This window comes from Solanum dulcamara, chromosome 6 (assembly GCF_947179165.1).
Source record: "Solanum dulcamara chromosome 6, daSolDulc1.2, whole genome shotgun sequence".
In the NCBI taxonomy this organism is placed as follows: domain Eukaryota; kingdom Viridiplantae; phylum Streptophyta; class Magnoliopsida; order Solanales; family Solanaceae; genus Solanum; species Solanum dulcamara.
The window spans coordinates 47,886,522-47,902,799 of record NC_077242.1 but is presented as its reverse complement, the minus strand read 5'-3'; the positions used below and the strand labels follow the sequence as shown (position 1 = coordinate 47,902,799).

The 16,278-nt window shown below is 33.3% G+C and overlaps 1 long non-coding RNA gene across 1 annotated transcript; it reads left to right on the top strand.

Moving 5' to 3' along the window:
• The first annotated feature begins 10,684 nt into the window (after window positions 1-10,684).
• LOC129892379 (uncharacterized) lies at window positions 10,685-14,217 on the top strand. Its single transcript, XR_008767311.1, has 4 exons — window positions 10,685-11,821; window positions 11,931-12,003; window positions 12,466-12,542; window positions 13,950-14,217. It is a non-coding gene; the product is annotated as an uncharacterized LOC129892379 (long non-coding RNA).
• Window positions 14,218-16,278: the final 2,061 nt, after the last annotated feature.

Genomic DNA, 16,278 nt, shown 5'->3' with positions numbered 1-16,278 from the left:
CAATGTAAGTTGCAATGGTAAGACACAATGAAGTAAAAGGAAAGTGCAGCATTTGCTTTAACATTTCTTTTTCTCGTCATTTATATTGCTGCACCGTCTTTATTTTATAGTTTCAATTTGTGTCTTACGTTTTTTTAGTTAAGGTGATTTATAAACATCTAACTGTGATCATATATGATTTTGTAGGATTTAAATTGATTTGATAAAATTATATCTAATAGGATATTAAATAGTTTAGAATATTAGATCAAATAAAATCATCTCTTGATTCTCAAATCTCCTAGAATCAAAGAATCTGATTGCTAGTTAGTTTATTTTTCTGTACTATAAATTTGTATCCCTATGGATGAATAAGAGTGTACAATTTTGGTACCAAAACTTTCATGGTATCAAAACGGGACCCATCTCACTCAATGCTGGATTTTCAAAATTAAAAAATGCTAAATATTAGACTTGGGTGTTAAAAAATAACAAAAGTATCACACTAGTGATTAATGAGATAGGTGGACTCACTCAACAGCATCAATAGAAGCCAAGAGTTATATTAACATAATTCCAACAGAGAGACAGCAATGAATTCATGGTGTGATTTTTGCAAAACAATATCGGCACACTAGTAAGACTTGCTGGAATATCCACTAGAAACCGCCTAGCTGGAACAAAAAAAGGCAGACAACCATGGCATCCATGCCTTTTAGTGTACCAATGAAGAAATAGGGCTGCGATCTTCGCTAGAAATGCCATCATTCACTAAGGAACAAGTAGAGTTACTACACAAATTCCTCCAAGTTCTCCAACCTTAACTCCAAACCATTAAATTTGATCCTTCTACTCCCACTTGTTCTTTTATCCAAACCATTAATGTATCATCTATTTTTCTCTGTACAGATTCAACATGTATAAGTCCTTGGATCATAGATTCAGGGGATAGTGATGACATGATATGAAATTTTTATTTTTTCTCAGTTTACACTTCTTCAGCAGAAAATAAAAAAGTCAAAATTACTGATGGTTCCTTCTCAACAATTGCTGAAAAAGGGACAGTCAAACTAACCCATCTTTTGATTTATTTTTTTTGATTTGATGTCCTTTGTTTAAAAATTGTCACATGATATTTTATCCATCAGCAGATTGACTCAAAATCTTAATTGTCATGCATCTTTGACTCTATTTCATGCATATTTTAGGACAAGGTCTCGGGTAGGATGATTGACAATGCTAGAGAGTTTGAAGGTCTCTTCTTGAAAACGGGGACAATTCAGCAAATTTTAGTTCAACTTGTTTGAACTCTGTTCAAATTAATAATAAATTCATGTTATGACATTATAGACTTGGTCCTCCTAGCTTTCATTATTTGAAACTCTTGTTACCTCAGTTGTTTATGAATAAAAGTAATTAATTTTTCTAGTATGAATTTTGTGAAATGGTTAACACGGACGTTCATTTTTTCTTCCCAAAAATACATGCCATAAAACCTTTTAAGTTAATTCATGGCAATGTTTGGAGACCTTCTAGGATAGCAACTGTAAGTTTCATAGATGATCATACTAGACTAACTTGGGTGTACCTGTTGAAAGACAAAAGTGAAGTAAAGCATATGATTGAGACTTTTTATGTTATGGTCGAGACACAATTTCACTAGAAGATTCGAATATTTCGAAATGATATGGGAGAGAGTATTTTAATGACCAACTAGGCAACTTTTTCACTTCTAAAGAAATAATGCATCAAAGTTCATGTCCTGATACATCCCAACAAAATGGAGTAGCTGAGAGAAAAATAGGCATCTTATGAAGGTAACTAGAGCCTTAATATTCACTAACGGAGTCCCTAAATTTCTCTGAAGAGAAGCTCTTTTGACATCCACTTATCTTATGAATGGGATGTTTTCCGGCATTCTAGGTTTTAAAACCCCTTTCATTATGTTCAAAACATACTTCTCTACTTCTAGATTGATCACTGATCTATCTTTGAGAGTCTTTGGGAATAATGTGTTTGTTCATGTTAATGATCATAATAGGAGTAAATTTAATCAACGTGCTAAAAAATGTGTTTTTGTTGGCTATGCTCCTAGTTAAAAGGGATACAAGTGTTATGAACCAAATAATATTTAAGAAGGTTATTGTCACAATGGATGTTACCTTTTTTGAATCTCAATTATTTTTTGAAACTCATCTCCATGGGGAGAAACATATTGAAGATTCAATGGATATTAAGGATTCTCGCGACCTCACATGTGAGAAACAAAAGAATCTAGATTTTATGATAGATACGAAAAATAGTACTTTTGGTAATAACAACCTAGATAAAATAAGATTTCAACTTAAATAATGAAAATAAGAAAAACTGAGACGGTAGAGCCTTTTCATGATATAATTAATGATAAAAACAGTGAACAAACAAAGAATTACACATGAGAAGAAACCAAAATCAAGAAAAGAGACTAAGGACTCTCATCGGATTCAAATGTCCGCCCCACAAGATCTTACTAATATACAAGGTAATTCTCCAAAATCTAATTCTGGTTTACCTCTTGTTATTGTAGACCTTGATCTTCCAATTGCCAAACGTAAAGAGGTAAGAAAAGTCACAAACCATCTCATGTTAAATTTTGTGTCATATAAAAATTTATACCCTTTTTATATATTTTTTTTTCTCAGTTATTTGAAATGGAGATACTGTAAAATGTGCAAAATATTTTGAATGTTCCCACAAAATTTTAGAATAGATGAATGCTCTTGAGAGAAATGAAACCTGAAAACTGATGGAATTAACACGTGGAAAAAATTAGTGGACTACAAGTGGGTGTTCACCATCAAATTTAAATTAGATGGGTCCTTGGCAAGGTATTCGGCACATTTTGTAGTAAAAGGGTTCACTTAGACCTATGAGATTGACTATTTTGAGATATTAGCTCCATTTGCCAAGTTGAATTCAATCGGGTTCTTCCGACCATTGTCAATATTTATTGGCCCTTCAACAACTAGACGTGAAAAATGCATTCTTGAACGAAAAATTTAAAGATGTCTACATGAATCCTCCTCTGGGTTTTAAAGAAATGTAGGGGTGTCAAAAGAATATGAAAAACAGACCGAATGAACTGTATCAAACCGATTTATAGAATCTTTCAATATAACCGTGGACTTTTATTTAAGCTTATAACCGTCCCGGACAATTGAGATGGTCTTTTTAATTTATAAAAAAACCCGAAAAAAATCTCAAATCGAACCGAATGACCTTACATGTATGCAAATATATATATATATATATATATATATATATATATATATATATATATATATATATATATATATATATATATATTATATTAACAATATGTATAATTTAATATAAATACATTTTTTATAAATTATTTTTCACTATAAAAAATAATAATTTAGGCCACTGGACTTTGGGCCTTAAGTTGATTAGATCAGTTTTAAGTTTATAAAGGATACAACCATTGGACTCATATGTTCATACCCAATTAGTCAATTATCCATATTAATAGTATAATAATGTTATATCAAATAATTAATTGCAGCTACATAGTAGTTCCATTGAAAGTTTGTCACTAACAAAGTTTAACGATTTTTGCCTATTTCTTCAGGAACGCACTCTCCACTCAAGCACCCAACTATGTACTTTCATTTAAAAGTTCTCCCTTTTAATTTTTGAGTCACATTATATATATACATACATATTTTGAAAAAGTTTGTTGATGTTAATTCCATGTTTGTTTGGTTTTTTCTGATCTTATATGTTTTGAACTACAATTCTATAACAACTCAATAGTTGATCTAATATTTAAAGTTATGTATGCCAAATAAAGGCTTTAAGCCATCAGTTTGATTGATTTGTAAAACAAAATATCAAAAGCAAAAGTTAAATATAGTTTCATCATAGTTTATTTCTTTTGTAAACAGCAAAGTTGAATGTTGAATTTTGTTAATTATAATTTTAGTTTTCATATGTTTTAACAGGTTTATCTATGAGCAATTTAATAAAAAGAATATTTAAATAATGATGTATTTTGAGGTGACACTTTAAAAGGTAAAATAATCAAAAACTGATCGAATCATACCAATACCGATGAAAAATCGGAATGATTGGGATTGTTTTAAATAATCTAATTTTAGTCATGCATTGTACAGTAATCAAAAAATTGGGATGCTATTATTTTTTTAAAATAACTGATCGAACCGTCCCATTGACACCCGCAAAGAAATGTATGGAACTAGAGTGTGCAAGCTAAAGAAATTTCTCTATGAGCTCAAACAATATCCAAGAGTTTGGTTTGAAAAGTTTACTCAGTTTATAAAAAAACAAGGGTACACTGAAGGACAAGCAGATCATATCATGTTCATTCGACACTCTTGAGGAAAGGACAACTACCCTGATAGTGTATGTCAATGATATCATACTTACAGGAGATGACTTGCTCGAACTAAAAAGTTAATAAAAATAATTGGCTTCGGAGTTCGAGATCAAAGATTTGGACCTGTTGAATTTTTTTCTTAGCATAGAAGTAACAAAATCAAAAGAAGGCATTATGATGTCACAAAGAAAGTAGATACTAGATCTTCTAAAAGAGACAGGGATGAGTGGTTGTCCTCCGGCTGAAACACCTATTGATCATAATATAAAATTCAAAAACGAAGAAGAAAATTTAGTTGACCAAAGTCAATATCAAAGATTAATATGGAAGTTGATCTATTTGTCACATACTCAACCTGATATAACTTTTTTTGTAATCTTAATTTAATATCCCCTAAAAACGTTGTATACGAAGTTTCAATTCTCGCCTAAAAATGATACAACCTCTATATTTTAGGCATAACTTTTCATAGAAATATCCAAATTGGGTGATTCAAATTTTTGAGTAACAACAAGATCATTACCTACAACTTTTGTGAAGATCATATTTTATGTTTCGGAGGTTAAGTAGGTCAAATAAATTAATTTTTGTAAGGTAGGATGCTGTAATGGAAAGGAGTATTTATAGAAGAAAAATCATATCTCACTGTAGGTTTATCCAAATTGGTTGATTCTTAAACTATATGAAACTATACTTCCATATCTACAATTCTTATGAAGACACCAAATCCTAATAAGGAATTTATCTTATTCAAACGCAGTTCCGAAAAAGAGTATTCTGTTAAAAAGAACTCATCTCACCTACCATGGAAAGATCTAGATACATTTGACATCACTCATGACATAAATTGTCCTCCATTTAACATCATCCATGACATCAATATATTCCATTAAATTTTCAGATTTTTCTTTATAATTATTTTATTTATTGTTAGGTCCCTCTTTCCCACTTATAAATACCCACCTTATTTCCTCATTTTATTCATCAAGCTTTCTCAAGCAAGTCTTCTCTCTATACACTTCTTTACTCATTCTCAAATATAGTTTTAGTTCTTAGTAGTGAAGAAATACTATTCCGGTGATTCATATACTCCAAGTAGTACACAAAACGTTCCGGCGAGGAGAAAAGCTAGGACTCAAGAGTATTCATTAAGTCTTTCGGTTCCGACTAAAGCTTTGGATTCCAGGTATGTAAGGCTTCAATGAGAGTATTTCTTCCACTCTCATGTCTAAATTATTTTGATTATATGATAAATTATATTTATTTTCCTTAAGCTCTACTCTAAGTTATGTGGGTATTTATCTATGGGTTCTTCCACCCATGTAGTCCAAAAACTCTTTCAATTAAGTCTCTTGATTTCAAATAATATTTTCTTATGGTAATTCTTATTTTTACTTAATAGTATAAATTATGGTTAAACTAATGATTATTGGTCTATTTTGATGCGACATAATTTTATATGTATGAATTGATGGTTTGCAAGTAATTCCTCTATTTATCTATTTAAAGGTTCTTGAAATTCATGGTGGGTTGTTTAAAGCATGATATTTAATTAATGGATTTCAAAGTATTTATGTATATTTATTTACATACATATTTGCAAGTTGAAGTGATTTGAACCCACCAAGTTTTACTATGTTTTTAATAAAGTTTGACTTGAAAGCTTTGACTCCAAATGAATGCTTATGAAAGCAATATCTATGATTAAAAGGGAGTCTTATGAAATGATATGAATGATTGATTCTTTATGCAATACGGACAATTCTTGCATATTTGAATTATCAAATGTTTTAATGAGCTATTCTACCGAATATGATGTTTGAATTCTCAAGTTATATGCTATGAATATTTTAAAGTATTAAACTATTTCGTGGGATTGACTTAGCACCGAATGAGGCATTGAGGTGGGATTCGGTAAGGGAATCCTAGTAGCAACCCCTTGTCTCATCAACTATGTGCCAACATAGGAGCCCTTGTAGGCTTAGGCTAATGGATCCATAAATAGCCCTTAAAGTTAAAGTTAAAGAAATGAATGAAGTTGACGGAGTTCTACCCGGTAAGTAGTCTCCCCGGCCAACGTAGGGGGTTATGTTGGATTCCATGTAATAGCTCGCATGGTCTTAAATGTCGATTATGGTTATTTTCCCACAAAATGAATATTTTAAAGGATATCCATATGATTTATTATACATGTATTACATTATGTTCCATATTACATAAATGTTATAATGTTTCCTCAATGTCCATGCATCCTTACATACTTAGTACATTGAAAGTACTAACGCATACTCTTTTGCCTACATGATATCATCATGTAGGGATCGGTGCTCCTCCTCGTTCTCCTCCACGTGGCTAGTTGAGACTTAGTTTGAAGACTACTTTTGGTGAGTTCCCATGTTCCGAGAACAATACTCCTTTATATTTCTAGCTTATGATATGTTGAGATATTTTACTATGGTATTTCTTCTATTATGATTAAGGGTGAGCTAGGGAATTGTCTTAGCCCTGTTAAATCTAATAGTTAGAGGTATTGTTGGACATGTGTAAGTTGAATATTTACTATTATGATTTCCGCTTCTTCATTTATCGTCATTACCTATGAAAGGCTAAAAGAATGCTAAGAGGCTTGTTTGAAGTACTTTCGGGTTCCTCATTTGCCATGTCACGTCTAGGCCCTAGGCTTGGATCGTGACACTTAGTGAGTCAATTTATGCACTCTCCGAAGGAAGAGCACCAAGAAGCAGTCTACAGAATCCTAAGATATTTAAAGAGTTCACGAGAAAAAGAATTATTTTTCAAAAAAGGTCAACACAGAAGCATTGAAAGCTTTATAAATGCAGATTGGGCAGATTCTACTATTGATAGGAGGTCTACATTAGAATATTGCTCTTTTATTTAGGGAAACCTTGTAATTTGGAGGAGTAAAAAGCAAAATGTTATAGTCCATAGCAGTGTTGAAGCTGAATATTGATCTATGATTCATGGGATCCGTGAGATGATTTGGTTCAAGAAGATGATGGAAGAACTGAAAAAAATCGTTTGCGTTACTAATAAAGTTATATTATGACAATAGAGTCGCCATAAATATTGCTCACAATCAAATTCAACATGACAGACATGTTGAAGTGGATAGGCACTTCATAAAAGAGAAATTCAAGAAGAAAATGTGTGCATGCCTTTCGTCCCAACAAATCAGCAAATTGTAGATATTTTCACAAAAGACTTGTTTACACCAAAGTTAGAAATTCATGTAAGTAGGTTGGGCATGATAGATATTTACATGCCAATTTGAGGGAGAGTGTTGATTTATAAATATCTAAGTGTGATCGAATATGATTTTGTAGGATTTAAATTGATCTGATAAATCATATCTGATATGTTATTAAATAGTATAGGATATTAATTCAAATAAAATCATCCCTCGATTTTCAAATCTCCTAGAAGGAAGGGATCTGATTGCTACTTAATTATTTTTCTGTACTATAAATTTGTATCTCTATGGATGAATAAGAGGGTACAATTTTGGTACCAAAACATTCAAGTCTGTTTTAATAAAATACTTTTTTAGTAACTATTTAGTTTTAACTTTTCACATTGCATATTTAAGATCACATGATTAAAAGACATTTTAATGCATTGTATATTAAAACACATATATGACCCCTTAAACTTTTCTGAAAATGTCATTAGATATTTGAACTCAGTGTTGGTACAATTGAATACAATATTATACACGATTTCACTCCTATTAGACACAACAAGATGACTTGGCACAAGGCAAGGGTTCCACAACATTTGTATCTCTATGGATGAATAAGAGGGTACAATTTTGGTATCAAAACATACGAGTCTGTTTTAATAAAATATTTTTTTAGCAATTATTTAGTTCTAACTTTTTACATGGCATAATTAAGATCACATGATTAAAAGACATTTTAATATATTGTCCGTTTTAATAAAATACTTTTTTGGAAATTATTTAGTTCTAATTTTTTACATGGCATAATTAAGATCACATAATTAAAAAATATTTTAATGCATTGTATATATTTTTACTTTAGGCTAAAACACATATATGACCCCTTAAACTTTTATGAAAATCTCATTAGATATTTGAACTCAGTTTTATTCCAATTGAATACAATATTATATACGATTTCATTCCTATTAGACACAACAAGATGACTTGGCACAAGGCAAGGGTTCCACAACATTTGGGCATTTGAGTGTTGGCTGATGTAGAATAGAATTATAATATTACAATCTATGAAAGCTTTTACTTAAACCCTAATTTATTTTACATGATTCTCATTATTCTCTTCTCTGTTGTTTGTGTAATGACCATCGTGGTCATTTTTCAAGTTCTTGTGTTCTTTTAGTGTTTTTTTTCTCCCGGTAGCTTCTTTGTAGCATTTATAAGGTGTTAGAATGATTGGCACGCTTTTTGAGGAGGTCGGTGAGTTTTGAGTGACTTTGGCCATTTTTGAGGCCTAAAGCTTAAAAGAGTTGACTTTAGTCAACATTCTGAGATTTTGATGTCGGCGGAAGATTTCGTCAGTTCCATCAGCTCTAGAATAGTCATTTTGGGTTGAGCTTTGTCTAAGAGCTGGTGAAATATAATAGTTTGGCCCAAGAATTCCTCTCTTAGTCTAATGCTTCAGTAAAATTATTAAAATCTTTGAAAAGAGGGGTTTTAACCTCATTTATTGAGTCTACTACTTCTATCCATGTCTGGAAAACACCGTTTGTTTTGCCGTGTATAACTACATAGTATTTAAACTTATTTTCTCTAACTTTTATCTGAAAAGTATTGACATAAAGCATTATTTATTGCGATAAAATATTTACTTTCTTTTTTATTATGGGCTATTCATAGATTGTCTACTAAACATTTTTGGGTTTTGTCTAAAGTACATTCTGGTATTATTTGAAAAGATAAATTACGCTGAGGGTAGGAGATTAAATTAAACTTACCAAAGCAAATTCTCTCCATAATGTCTACAGTACTTTGAGGTCTAAAATTAATCTTACCTAACAGAGTCTGGGCATAAGAGTCTGGCTGGGCTACACCCTTGACCTTGTCTGCTGGCTATTGGCCAGTTGATCTCATGCTAAAAAAACATCGTATCAGTTAGTTTTAAGTTGTAATCTACTTAATTTATCATCTAAGTCATTATATTTCCCGTTAATATATTCAAAAACTATATTATTATAGATAGATATAGCATCCATAAAGTTTAGCCACCGTCTCTTACTACTAGTTTTACTAATTATTGACTGATGAAATTTAACTATTGGTTCACAGTCCGTTCTTACTAATATTTTGTCTTTATTTAGAATATATATTTTAAAGCTATTTAACTCATATATTATTGTTAATACTTCTGCATCTATACTACTCATATTTTTTTCTTTGTAGTTACTACTTTGATATGCACATATTCGTTCTTCACTTCTATTATTGTATTTATTAGGTCTTGCTTTTAGAATAACTCTCAATCCTAGCTGGCTTCCATCAGTCTGGATTATTAAATAATCTGATTCTAGGAGAATTTTTAAGTCTGGTATATTCTTAACTTTTTCTTTTATTTGTTGTACTAATTTAATATCTTCTATATTAAAATATTTTTGATTCTTAGTTTCGGTCTTTGCATATAAGGGTCCTGCTATTTTTCCTAAGTCTTGGATAAAATTTCTAGCATAATTTACCAAGCCTGAGAATTTTTGTTTTGTATTATCTAATTTGTTTGGCAAATCTAATAACTTTTTTGCTATATGTGGTTGTAACTTTATTTTTCCGTCTCTTAGGGTTACTCCCAAAAAATTTATGTGTGTCTTGCATAATTTCATTTTCTTTTTACTAATTATTATTCCATATTTTATAAATAGGTCTAAATACTGAGCTCAATCGGCCAATGATGCCTACTGGGTACCCCGTGTTTTGGTACTCATACTGAACTTCTACATCTTTTCCTGATGCAGCTCCCAGTACGAGCCACCCTCCGTGAGCATTGGATCTCCCGCAGCTGTCATAGACTCAGATCGCGGTGAGCTTCCGGAGTTTAGAGAGACTTGTTGCTTTCCTTCTTTTGTTTTGACTTGTATATTTTGTATTTTAATGAGTCAGATCTCTTGTTTATATAGCTTTCAGTACTTTGTAGCTCCTGTACAAGTGACACCAGATTTGGAGATTAGTCTATGTCAATTTGTCCTTTTGGTTACTTTCGAGCCTCTTTTGTATATTTTGTATCGTATTACAGATTTCTGATATGGCCCTGTAATGACCCTCAAGGTCATTTTTGGAATTTTTGGAAAATGACCATTTTACCCCTCTCTTTAGATGCCCCGAGTCATTTTTAATTGTTATCGGGTGTTGATTTTTAGAAAATCCTATGAAAAGTTAAGTCCTTGGAAATTTTGAGCTTCATAAGCTTTAAGTGTTAAAAAGTGGTATTTGGGGTCAATCGGAGCTACAGATCTCGGAACGGAATTCCGTCGATTCCAGCAGCTCTGAAATGTCGAAATTGGGTTAGGAGACTTTACGGAATCAGTTTTGGAGCTGTAACGAAGATTTGAGGCCTTGAGTTGAGAATTTGAGGAACTTTAAGCCAAGGTTTGACTTTGGTCAACTTTTGGAGTTTCGATGCTCAGAATGGAATTCCGACAACTCCGTTGGATTCAGGAGATGGTTTTTGGTCTAGAAGAAGTGTTGGTTGAATTTTTAGAGGCCCCGAGTCCATTTTGGTATTTTAAAGGCCTAAATTAGTTTAGTTGCGACTTTTTGAGTTTTGGGCTAACGAAATCTCGAATTCAAATTCTGATGGTTCCATCAGCTCCGGAATGACCAAATTAGGCTAGTAGCACTGTTGGAATAACTATCGAGTCAATCGATACGAGTTTGGGGCTATTTGGCGCTTTTGACTTTGAAACTTAGCCTATAGTTGACTTTGGTCAACATTCTTGGAAAATGCGCTCGAATAAAAATTCTGACAGCGCGGTTAGTTCCGGAATGTTGATTTTAGTCTAGAACGACCCTTCGTTCGCTTTTTGAGACTTCCGGACTAATATCGAGGCCCGCTGTGAAATATGACTTAAAATGACTCTTGGATGTGGGACCCACTTTTTATTATAATAACCTCGTATGAGAATTCTGAATGCGCCATTGAGTCCGAAATATCGAATTTAGTAGGGTAGCATATTTGGTTTATTTTTATCTGATTCCGAACGAATTCCGAAGGTTCGTTCGGAGACTTTAAATTGTGGCAAAACCAGAAAATCTGCAGCAACAGTGCAGAAAAATTTTCAGATTTTCTCCTCAACTTTGAACCCTCATTTCTTGAGTTCTAGAGCTCCAAATTGGGTGATTCAAAAGGCAAAATTGTGAGGTTTTTCGTGGAGAACGCATTGGAGAGATTGAAAACTGATTTGGAGTATTCGATTCAGGTAAAAATCGTGATTTTATTTGCAGCAGTATCCATTTTCGGAATGGATTTTTGAAGAACTTTGACAAGTTATATCTTGACCAATATAAATCCGATTTTGGTGATTCAAGGGTCTAAATTCAATAGAATTTCGTGAGGAATCTCTTGGTAATCTCAGAAATGCTAGGAGAAGCTTCGTTTGAGGTAAATATGCATTTTTAGTTACTGATTTAGTCATTTTCGGAATGAAATTTTGTGGAATTTTGAAAAAATGTATCTTGGTCAATATAACTCCGTTTTGAGTGATTCTTGAGGCTAGATTGTGGGGTTTTTCGCAAGGATCATCATAGTGAAATTTGTTTGGGTTGAAAGAGTCTCGTATTTCCAGAATCTACTGATTTCGATGCTGCCATTTTTGGTCCTTTAGTCCGAATTTATGAGTTTTGGTTGTTTGATCGTCTTGCGTAATTTCCCACCCCGAATTGTATTATAAATCTGATTTTTGAGCTTAGGGTGACGTTTAGAACCTGTTTTGGGGGTCAAATCCGGAATTTCGTATGTGGGTCCCACAATTCCCGTTTTCGACCCAAAAATTGGTCCATTTCCAAAAATTATGAAATTAGTGTCGAAACGACCGTATCGATGTTGTGGTTCTATTTTTGACAGCTTGGCAGCATTCCGAGGCCGTTCGAAAGGGAAAAGCTCCAGCACAGTGATTTGGAGCCCGCTTGTTTGGCCTACAGGTAGGCTACGGTTTACCTTTCTTTAGATTGAGTTGGAATGTGTGAAAGCATGTTGAAATAGTTGGGATTTTGGTTGGGTAGTTTAATTGTATATCTCAGGTGTTAGAAATCATGTTTTAGGCTTGTTATCGGGTTTTTCGGGTATTTAGAAGCAGATGTATCTTGTCGTTATTTGTTAGTATTATAAGGAGAGTTGAATGAGCATGTTGTTGATACTGTGGAGTATGTTGGCCTTAGTATAGGTGTTAGAAATCATGATTTAGTCTTGTTATCAGGTTTTTCAGGTATTTAGAAGCATGTGTATCTTATCGTTATTTGTTAGTATTATAAGGAGAGTTGAATAAGCATGTTGTTGATACTGTGGAGTATGTTGGCCTTAGTATAGGATGTAAACTTGTTTTATATGCCCGGCGTCGCTCCGGTGGACTTAGATCCCTGTAGAATGGTGTAGCGGGCTAGTACCTAGTAGTTGGCCTTAGCTAGGCGATACCCTTGCTCTTAATAACACTCCCACCCATAACTCGATATAGTCATAACTTTTGAGATGCGTTGGCAATACTAGAATTTATGATCGTTTGGCTTTGGCTCCGGTTCAAGTTTTGGCGGCATATCAGTTGACACATTGTGGAGGAAATTTTCGGTACTGTTGTTGATTAGTTGGAAAGGATATATTCGAAACCATGGGATAAATTATCTATGAGCATCCGGGTACCCAGTCCCGGCCTCCGTTCTGAATTATCGGGGAGCATCCGGGTACTCAGTCCCGGCCTCCGCCGACTTGCTAGTATGATGAGCATCCGGGTATCCAGTCCTGGCCTCGATTATACCGATGTATTACGGTGAGCATCCGGGTATACAGTCCCGGCCTCGACCGCACCGATGTATTACGGCGAGCATCCGGGTATTCAGTCCCGCACTTATGTATTATGGCAAGCATCCAGGTACCCAGTCCCGGCCTTGGCCACTTTGAATATTCGGGCGAGCATCTGGGTCCCAGTCCCGGCCTCGACCCCTAAGTCACCCCTAGATCGATTGACTCTTGGAGATTCTGGGTTTTGGAAATGATACAGTACTTCGGTTCCTGACATCGCATATTCTTGGTTCCTAGCCTTGGTAGTTGTAGCTATTCTGTGTACTCGGCGAACTTATGGGGGTTCGTTCGAGTTTTTATTTAACTTGCGTACGAGTGTCCCGGCTGGGTTTATGGGGGCCCAGTTGGGTATAGTTAGCTGTAGCTCTCGTAGATAGTACTCTTTTTACTTTAGATGCTTATGTTGATTCCTATTTAGGCTTATTCCTCTTTTTCATATTGTTTTCACCTTTTCTGCTCAGTCGGCCTATGATGCCTACTGGGTACCTGTTGTCTTGGTACTCATACTACACTCTGCATCTACTTTCGTGATGCAGGACCGAGCACCAGCTACTGTCACAAATAGATCGATCTTGTTGTAGTCAGATTCGGAGACTAGGGTGATAACTTGGCGTTTTTGGATCACTTCTGTCTCCTTCAGAATGGATGGCCCGTCTTTTGCCTTCTGAGACTAGCCAGTTGTTTTATATCTTTTTGGTCCACTTTCGGGACTTGTACTCATATTTTATTTTGTTGCAGCTCTGTACTTGTGACTTCCAGGTTCTGGGAGGGATCTTTAGTTGTTTAAAACATGTTTTGGTTTACTTCCGCTTATTCATTCTGTTTACTTTTATAATTCAATGCTCTTATATAGTTTTTGCCTTCAAACACATTACTTGAAGATTCTGGGTTGACGGGTTGGCTTACCTACTAGAGGGTTATAGTAGGTGCCATCATGACTTATGAAATTGGGTCGTGACAGGCCCACTTCTTGTATTTACTATTTCAGGCTTTCGCCTCTTATTATTTTTATGTTATTATTAAACTGTTGTCTTCTACAAAAGTTCTATCCGTTGGGGTTTTAGGCTTGCCTACAGTGAGGGTGTAGTAGGCGCCATCATGACCCGACTGCGGGTCGTGATAGTTGGTTTGATTTTATTTGTCCAAATTAGATCACAAAAATAAATATTTTTCTAATTCTTGTGTGTTTTTAGGCCCTTCTTCTGAATTTCTTTCTTATTTTTGCCCCCCATTTTTGTCGAAACTGTTTCAATGTCAATTTCCTCGAATGTACCTTCCACTGATGTTGTTTACCATCATTGCACTGAGTTATCAAATTTCAAGATATCATGTACTAATCGTAGCCACACTCGAAGATTTTATAATTGCAAAATTTAAAACTTAAGCTTAATTCATATTTGTTAGGATTTAATCAATTTTCTTTTGTGACTCTTCTTAAATTCTTATCTCCCGTTTCTTGATTATATTTGTAGAAAAGGGGTGAGTGATCTGGGGTCTATTAAAACAGGTCAAAGTTTTGTAGAGGAATTGGACAAGAAAAAATTGGAGCATCATACTTAATTCTTATCACTTTGTTGGGATTGATTTTATGGAATTGACTGTGAAGTGATCTTTGTTCTGGCTCTTCATTTGGACCGTCATACTTGTAGTAGTGGACAATTCTTTATGTTGCTTTGTATTAGTAGGATGTGTTGGGATATATATTATTAATCATGAAATATATAATATTAATTATGAGTTTAGATATAGTATTTATTATAAAATAATTATTTATTCAATTTTAATAAAAGTTTTAATAGATCATATATTTGTTTATGTGTCCATTTACTTATATAGTAGATAATTTAGTATATAAAGTTTTAGCTTATATATAAAGGATTAAATCATCGGTTCTTATAAATATAAAGTTTTTTGTTCACAATCTAAGATGAAAATTGGACAAGACATCAGCATGATTGTAGCACAAGATTATATGTAATTTATCTTGATTATGAAAACGGTATAGTTCCAACTTCTTGTGATAGTACATTTTGTATGTATTGAACGGGACCGAGTAGAGATAGTTGTTTTAGACTGACTGACAAAAACATATTCTCTAAACTGTTAAATGTACTTATATTCTCAATCTTGATATAACTATTATGATCTGTATATATCAATTATCGTTTTGATTTATTAAAATGTGAGATTCTGAGATGGGTCAATATGCATGGTAGATTGGATGATAATAATTCATATTGGTGAAATAATAAGTTAGTCGATGGAATCCATGTCTCGATATAGCGATTGATGATATGTCTTTTTGAGAAGCTTATAAGATTTCATCGTGTCAAACCTTACAAGTAAATTTATGAATCCGACACATGAAATAAGTTAAGCAGTGCTCTAAAGGAAATTAATCTTTAAATTAAATTCGTCAGTAATTTAGTTTATTGATTAGTATCTGTAATATTAATATGGGAAATTACATAAGTGTTTAATGGGGAATTTTGAAAAATAAATGGAGGAGTGCAATTATGAATTTCTAGTAGAATGATTTGTAATTTATTATGGTAAGAATAATATCAAATTAATTATTTAAATTATTTCCATAATAGGGAGGCTCAGATAATTTTGTGGTCCCTATAGTGCCCATATTTAATTAGAACTTAGAATCCTATTTTCTTCTCCTTTTTGGACTGGGAAAAGGTCCCCATAAATAGGGGTTCTCCTAAGCCTGAAGTAGTATTTTCTATACAATACTTGCCCACCGACCACAGATTATCGAATTAAATTTCATAAAGTTTTTTTGTTCTAAAATGATCGTATGTGTTTTAGAATAAACGTATGTGTTATCTATTATTTATGTAAGTAGTATGATTCTGG